The sequence below is a fragment of the Lactuca serriola genome, chromosome 3 (assembly GCF_051521515.1).
Source record: "Lactuca serriola cultivar US96UC23 chromosome 3, Lser_US96UC23_V15, whole genome shotgun sequence".
Lineage (NCBI taxonomy): Eukaryota > Viridiplantae > Streptophyta > Magnoliopsida > Asterales > Asteraceae > Lactuca > Lactuca serriola.
In genome coordinates, this window is record NC_136410.1 from 299,813,049 (window position 1) to 299,821,680 (window position 8,632).

The 8,632-nt window shown below is 41.0% G+C and overlaps 1 pseudogene; it reads left to right on the forward strand.

Annotated features, from left to right (window-relative positions):
• Positions 1-1,685: 1,685 nt before the first annotated feature.
• Positions 1,686-8,200, forward strand: LOC145096311 (protein MID1-COMPLEMENTING ACTIVITY 1-like; annotated as a pseudogene).
• The last annotated feature ends 432 nt before the right edge of the window (positions 8,201-8,632 follow it).

Sequence of the window (8,632 nt, forward strand, 5' to 3'; positions counted from 1 at the left end):
AACCCGTGGTTTCCCATATCCTCACTACTGCACCCGAACTGGTGGGTACTACTGCTTCCCCCGTGTCCAACAACGCGCTCATGCTGCCTACCAACCTGATAAAGGCCATGGCTACACCCACGGACTTACAACTCTCTAATACTATCTGGCTGCTAGTGAATGCTACGACTACCCCCGCAGACTTACAACACTCTACTACTATCTGACTGCTAGTGAATGCTACGGCTACCCCTGTAGACTTACAACACTCTAGTACTATCTAACTGCTAGTGAATGCTACGACTACCCCCGCAGACTTACAACACTCTACTACTATCTAACTGCTAGTGAATGCTACGGCTACCCCCGCAGACTTACAACACTCTACTACTATCTGAGGACATCCTGACTATCCCTAGTCCTACTAGTGATTCCTCATCCTGATTTCTCAAAACCAACCCTTAGACATCGAATGCTACATCAACCTTGACATCTTATATCCTTGATACACTTAGCGGTCCGTCGAGGAATTCTTCGGCTTGGTTCCCAAACCAACCGTCTACTAATCCAGATACATGAAACTATCATTGGGAAGTTTCCAAAACCCCCAAGTCCTGAATCCACACAACCTGCATGCCGTCTCTACCACTGGCTACTAACACGAAAGCATCCCTTGCTAACCGTTCTCAAGATCCTCATTCCGACTCACTAGAGTCCTACAGGCGGTCCTCCAACCCTGAATTCTCAACCAGCTACTAACCATCTCAATCACACGAACTCATTCTTGGGAAGTTCCTCAAACTCCCAACTCTGAACTCCTCACTCCATCAATCGCTGCACTACTATATTTTCTTCTCTGAGGTCGTGTACTCATTCTGGAACTGCGTGCTCTTACCCTTGTATACTCGGAGGGTTCTCCCCCACTTGGATCCGGCTAACTCCTTACCGCTCACTGGTCGAAAGGATTCCCCAACCTTCCTTCCATTAAAAGGGCGGTCTGCTGTCCGCCAACGTTTACCTCTGTCAGCGCTCCAACTAACTTTTACCAGATCCGAACCATTCTTGCTATATAACTGAGCACCCTTTAATCCTTAACCATATTTGCTTTAGGGACTGCATCCTGAGAACCTACGTTTGGGGTGCACATCCCCAACCCACTTCTTTACTGCCCGCTGGCTACCTCACTAGAAGCTCTAAATTGTCACTACTAGGGATTTAACTAATCAATCCCGAATGATACCTTTCAAAAATAGTGAGGCATTACTGATTCTGTATCCGAAGTAACCTGATCTAGAAGAGACGACCTCCAATTCACCATTCAATTCCAAGGTATGCAGATGGCATAAAAATCCATCACAAGCAGGTAATATAATACCCAACACATATGCTTATTGACATCAATGCAACAACATAACAATAATATCATGAATAATATTTGACATGGAGGTAAAAGATACATACCTCCATTACTCAGCGCTACTCGAATGTTTGCTGAAATCAACCGGAAAAACTCGGCTTCGAGCCGTGGGCGCCCTTGCCCGGCCTCGGCAACCACTGGCGGTACTTGAAATCCCAAGGGCAGGAGCTGGCACCTGCCCTGCTGTATACAAACTCGAACAGTGGGCCTTCTTGTGGCCCGTCTGACTGCAATGGAAACATATCGGATCAAGTCCATGGGCGATGGTAACAATACAATCCCTGCTAAAATGGCCAATCTGGCCGCAATTGAAACATCCGGCATCGCCACCACTTCTATGCCTGCACGCACCCAGGTGCGTCCTACCGCACTTCCTGCATCGACTGCGGCTCTGATAGTCCCTTGTCCTCAAATCCGACCCCTTGGGCCTCTTACCCGAACCTGTGGCTACCTGAGTCTCATCCGTTTTCCTCTTCCTATCCAATTCCCTGCCCGTCTCTCGCTCCTGCGTTACCTTGTCGACACCGCCCGTCGACTGAACAACAACTGTCTGATCCTGGAGCTTCGCAATCAACCTATTAGTGATCCTCACAACCATGTCGGGCAGATCCTCGCGAATGGCTTGTGTAACCTCCTCAACTATCCAATCATGTAGAGGTCTCTCTTGGAGATGGGATGCCCCACTCACTCCTATCCACTGATGAAAAAAACTAAAATTGGGATCTCCCTTCCCGATGGATCCCTGAACTCCATAAGAATCAGGGTCTAGACGAGCCCCAATCTGTCCTGAAACTATCCCGGCATTAAAGGCCTCAAGATGACTGTCCATGAGCTCCACAATGGCCTCTCTAGCCGAACCGAAAATCACTGGAGTCTGATCAATGATGTTGCGCATGATCTCTGCGGAAATGAAATCCCTCATCTGATCATCAAGCTGCCCAGCTCTAGAGCCTGAGACAGATCCCTCCCCGGCACCTGAACTGCCAACTGATATCTCGCGCAACGTCACCATGCTGAAAGTATAACACTTCCTTATCAATATACACACCGCTGGTGAGGGATTTCTCATACACTCTAAAAGTTCCCTGGTCTTGTCTCGGCCCCTCTTGATTCGTGTACGGATCCTCTGCTTTCAGTAGTACGGGCCCATACTACCTTCCACATCTATCCGTACTTTCCTAAAGAACTGCCTTGACTCCACCAAGTCACTTCTACTACTACTGATCTCTGCTACTCTCATCCTAGGCTTGCCCTAGGGAACTTCTGACTCCACCTAAACCAGTCCTCAACTGCTGAAGGCCTCCTTGTAATGCCAATTAGCCACCACCTGAATACCATCACATGCAATGAGGCTCGGATAATCCTTCGAGTAAAAGTCTCATCCCTACAACGGTTAGACTCAAACGAGAGCTGCGCAGTAGGGCCAAATCCAACACTCTGAGATTATTCAACCCTGATCACATGTGATGTGACGTATTCACCTAATGGCTAACTCCCATCACTCAAAGTCCCACAAAGCACAAAGCAAGCAACATTCAGATAAAGGAAACATACTCAGGCAAAACTATTCTCATAACAAGAAACTGTACTAGCATACAATGCTAAGCTCATACTATCAGGCATAACCTACACAGGCTATCCTACTACTGTCTACTCAATACTAGCATGAAATTCTTATCAAGCTGAAACACATAAAGCAGGCACATAAGGCATCCTCCTAGATCCTTAGTCTTATACTAGCATGCTATCCTACTGAGACTGAAGCTGAAACTAAAACTGAAACTGAAACTGAAACTGATACTGATAATCATAACATAACTTGTATGGGTAATTTGGGAGTACTTACTTGAGCTCGACTGATTGCATGCACCACACCCTTTTTCTCTTTTCAAGTTATTTACTTTCTAAATATTCTTTCCGCTTTTTCTAAAACTCTTTTCTTTTCTCAAACTCCTTTTTACCATAAATTTCTTTCAGAAATGTTTTTCTTTTGAAAACCTTTTACCGTTTCCTTAGTTTGAGTCCAGACACACCCTCAAGTATGTCCGAATCCCTCAAACCAAGGCTCTGATACCAACTTGTAACAACCCAAAAATCACGACTAAAAATTTCTTTAAAAACATTACTAAAATCATATTTATAAAAACTGTATCATAAGTCATAACATAATTTTTCGAGTATTAATTCAAAACATAATCTCATTATCAAAGTCAAACATTCCCAGGCTAACTGACTATGGTGTGTGCACTATAATCTTCCCGAGCTCCTCTTTTGAAAACTGAGTACTTGAAACCAAAACTGAAAACCGTAAGCACGAAGCTTAGTGAGCTCCCCCAATCTACCACATACCATACAATAACATATAAAGCACATATAGGGCCTTGCCCACTGCATCGGACCGAGGTCCGGACTAACTGGGGCCTTGCCCCCTGCATCGGACCGAAGTCCGGAAACTGACTGGGACCTTGTCCCCTGCATCGGACCAAAGTCCGGACTAACTGGGGCTTTGCCCCCTGCATCGGGCCGAAGTCCGGAAACTGACTGGGACCTTGTCCCCTGCATCGGACCAAAGTCCGGACTAACTGGGGCTTTGCCCCCTGCATCGGACCGAAGTCCGGAAACTGACTGGGACCTTGTCCCCTACATCGGACCGAAGTCCGGACTAACAGGGGCCTTGCCCCCTGCATCGGACCGAAGTCCGGAAACTGACTGGGACCTTGTCCCCTGCATCGGACCGAAGTTCGGACTAACTGGGGCCTTGCCCCCTGCATCGGACCGAAGTCCGGAACTAACTGAACAGAACATAACATAAACATATCAACTAGCATGAACACACATATACTGCATACTGCACCGGTCCGTATCCCGGAACACATAACACATAAATCCTGTCTGAGCCACGAAGGCATCAAACATACTAACTACTGCATCGGACCAAAATCCGGAAACTACTACTAGCTTAACGGGCCGATAATGTGGCCTTAGACCCGTTCCTACAGGAAGGAAACTCACCTGCACTGTTGGAGTTTTTGCTGATACCCTTCTGACTGCTATCAGACACTCTCGAACTGCAGCTCCAAAAACTCCCCGATCCACTAATACCAAATATAACAGTCAGTCTAACTGTCCTCCGAAAGTCAACTAAGTCCACTCTGGTCAAAGTCAAAGTCCTGGTCAAAGTCAACCTTCCAAGTCAACCCTACTCGTCGAGTCTGCCTACTGACTCGCTGAGTTTAAACACTCAGAATCCTTTCATTTGTGACTTGACTCGCCGAATCAGCCCTTGACTCGCCGAGTCTACCGATTTCCGAGTCCTGTCCTGACCAACTCACTGAGTACCGACTCAACTCACTGATCCGAGTCTTAACTCGAAGGGTTTGCGGTTTTGCGACTTGACTCGCCGAGTCCAAGAACAGACTCACCGAGTCCAAGGCAATCTTCAACAGACTCACCGAGTTGTTCATCCAACTCGTCGAGTTCATCTCCATCTTCATACTACTGGTCGAGTCCACTCGAAGGACTCGCCGAGTCTATTCAGTCCTTCATATATTCAGAGGCTTTTGAGTCATGCATGGACTCCAAACTGTAGATCCACTCTTCTAAAGCCTATTCCTTACGTAAAGTGGCAAACTTTACGTGTAGCTAAGGAGATCTAGGCTCAAAACACTATAAACTAGGGTTTAAGACAAAGGGTCTTAACAATCAACCCAAAGACTGATGCTTTATGATTCTCTAGGCCAAGATACACTTAGATCTGAAGTAGCAACTTCAGATCTGGGCTTCGAAGTCGAAATGGTTCTTAAACTTGCCCTAAAAGCCCCAAATCCCATGATAAAGGTTGATCTATATGCAAAAGAGTGAAGGTAGCGACTCATTTCCTTCAAATGCTCTAGAAAATCCCACAAACTATGGATCTACTGCCAATACTTGAATCCCCAATGGTTGCCTTCATCCTTCTTCCTTAAAATCACCCCAAAATGGAAAGAAAGCTTGAAGAGCAACAATGGGGGCTTAGGGTTTCAGGTTCTGGACTATAGGGGCCGCAAATGAGCCCTAAGGAAGAGAATATGATGCTTAAATAGGGTACCAAGTGCCGGAATTAGGGTTTCCCAACCCAGACCAGACTCGCCGAGTCCTCTTGCCGACTCGCCGAGTCGGTCACTTACTTTACACCCCCGCTCCGAATCGCCGAGTTCCTTCCTGGACTCGACGATTCAACCCTCTTTAACTTAGGGTTTTTCCTTTCCTTTCTTGAGCTTTCTGATTTCAGGTGTTACAGTTCTTGTTATTCAACTCAAGGTAATATCAACGACCATTGTTTTATAATGTTTTCTTTTGGTATCAAGAAGGTGGTGGATAATTAAGTTGTTCTTTTGGTTGGATAGAGGCTTGAGGGAATATTTGATGGGAAGATAGACAAATCAATTGCTTTTGAGGAAGAATTAGTTCTTTCAAGCTTCATGTGCAAAACAAGCCAGGTATGTAGTGCTAGTTTACTTTTATTCTTAAGTTTGTTGTATTGATTTGCCTTGACTTGAAAAAATGACTTTTCTGTTAGAATAAATTTATTTCTTGCTCCAAGGCACACCCTAAATAGACATAAAACCATAACAAAAAGTAGACAAGAGAATTTGATAAGGGTGTATTACATGAAATGATTGTTTATATTTCAAAAGCTTCACCTGTGGTATGCTATTTAATAAAATATTATTTTATATAAAGTTTTGTTTATATGTTTGTTTTGAGTTATTGTTATTATTTTATGTGAAAATAATAAATGAAGAATTAGTATCCTTGGATAAAAGCATCTATAATGTTTACTTAATTTTTTATTTTTGTTAATCTTGAATTGTTGTGTGACTATGATCATATCAATTTATCGATAATGATTTAGTCTCGATAAACTATTTGCTAATATATTTTCAAAAATTATTTTGTATTAAACGTCAATTTTAACATAAAATAATAAAAAATCTATTTAATACGTATACAACTTTAAATTCCAATTGTTCTTCATTCTAACTTCAACATGACTTGTCCCATTAGCTGCTTTTGTATGGGTGATGACATCTTATTTGTCCACCACCCACCCTATCAATCATAACAATTAACTTCCAAATTAATTAAAATATAAGTATCATAATTTTCTAAAACAACTTAAAATCAGTGAGCTAAAAAGGTATCTAGAAACACGTGAGCCTTTAGAACAACTTGAAGATGCATTGAGAAGATTTTACATTTTAGTCAACAGTTGTCAAGATTGAAGCTATCTCTAATTACTTGCAATGGGATGGAATATATTTTATCAATTCAGAAAATCACAAAATGAGATTGATCGATACTTAAAGATTATCCCACTCATCACTCTTGTTGATAATGCTCGAGTCAGGGTATATAATTATAATTATAAAGGAAAAAACTTCATCTTGTTCTAAAGATTATGAATAATCTTGTTTTGATTTTTCTTTTCTTTCAGGATAAATTGGAGTATATTGAAATTGATCAAAGGGAATACACATTGGATGATGTTATCATGAAGCCTGATCCTTCACATACTGATACAATAGTTTTGAAGAAAACACTTTCATGTAGCTACTCGAATTTGCCCTTCAAGGAAGTTATTCAGAAGGAAAATGAAAAGCTTCATATGGAATTAGAAAGATCACAAGCTAATTTAGATGTGGGACAATGTGAAGTAATTCAACATTGGATTGAAGTCACTAAGTTGTTTCAAATTCTCAACATCAACAGGGTTCACCAAAGAAGAGAATACAACATCAATATCCACATGTTATTAACACCAATAAACATGTTCAAGATGAGAGTGATACAGTTACTACAATTACAAATACAAAGCCACACGCAACTTCAAGGTTGGTTTTCTTTTTTCATAATTTGACAATTTGGGTTTTGGACTGTAAGGGTAAAATGGTCATTTAGTCAAGTGGTGTTGCAGAAGCATATCTTCTGTGTCATATGGAAATCATGAATGACATTCATATCTACTTGGGTGTTGTTCAGAGCCTAAGATGTGTATGTTTATTATGTTTTTTCTCACTTTCTAAACTTTTTGCCATTATCTGTATATCAAAATATATAAATACTTTAACTAGTTTTTTTTCTTTTTATTCATATGTGTAGACATGAGGGCCTTTTTCTTTCCATGTGGGACATTTTCAAAGATTGCATTTGTGGCAACAAACAGACACATGAGTAAGATGCTTTTAACATTTTATTTAGTATTTACATTACATAACAAGGGTAAAAATGTCATATACAATTTAATGTAATGAAAAAAATCAACTTCAGGAGAGGCGTGTAATGAGCTTATGGCTTATTCTCGGATATTATCATGTTGCTGCTACACCTGTTGCATAAGGAGAAAGCTGAGGAAGACTCTGAATATCACTATATGTATTAAAAAATTAAGATATTTATATTTTAATTAATTTGGAAGTTAATTGTTATGACTGATAGGGTAGGTGGTGTGATGACTTTATATCATGTTATTCTAGTCAATCATGTATGACGACTTTACCATTTTTCTATCCTTTTACTACATTAACCTTCGATTCTTTTACATGATTATTTATTTAGTTTTTTTTGTTTTTCAGTTGGTTCTTTTAGTAGGTTTTGGTCTTGACACACCACCAAGGAATTTTTTCCCATAATTAAAAAAAAAAATTATGAACTTTGTATTGTGTAGAAAATTTACCATCTGGTGAAATAGGAAAATCATTTAGGTTCGTGTTAAAGATCTGCTATGAAAATACCCACAATGGAGTCATGATTGCATTGTTGTAATTGTGAACATAACAAACAATAATGTTGAGGATTAGCCAAGGAAACTCTTATTTGGATGTTAGGGAGCTCAAGACTTACTGATGATTGTGTCACACCCCAAAACCGATAACGGCGGAGTACGTTCTGGGGTGGAGGATGTCCTGTACATTATCATAACAATTGCATATAGTAAAAACAAGAGACAACAACCATTGCACATATATAGTAAATTTAATTACAAACGTGTTCTGTAAGGTTTAATAGACACCAAAAGTATAACAAAATAAAAGATGGGTCTTGTATGTGCTCCATCTTCTCCAAAAGCTGCACCTGTACCTGTCTATCTTTGATCTGAGGATACAAGTTATTTTGAAAACGAGTATCAGCATAAAGCTGGTGAGTTCATAAGAATTTAGTGTCTTTTGTTGTATAAAAGTGTTTATAGACTTATAG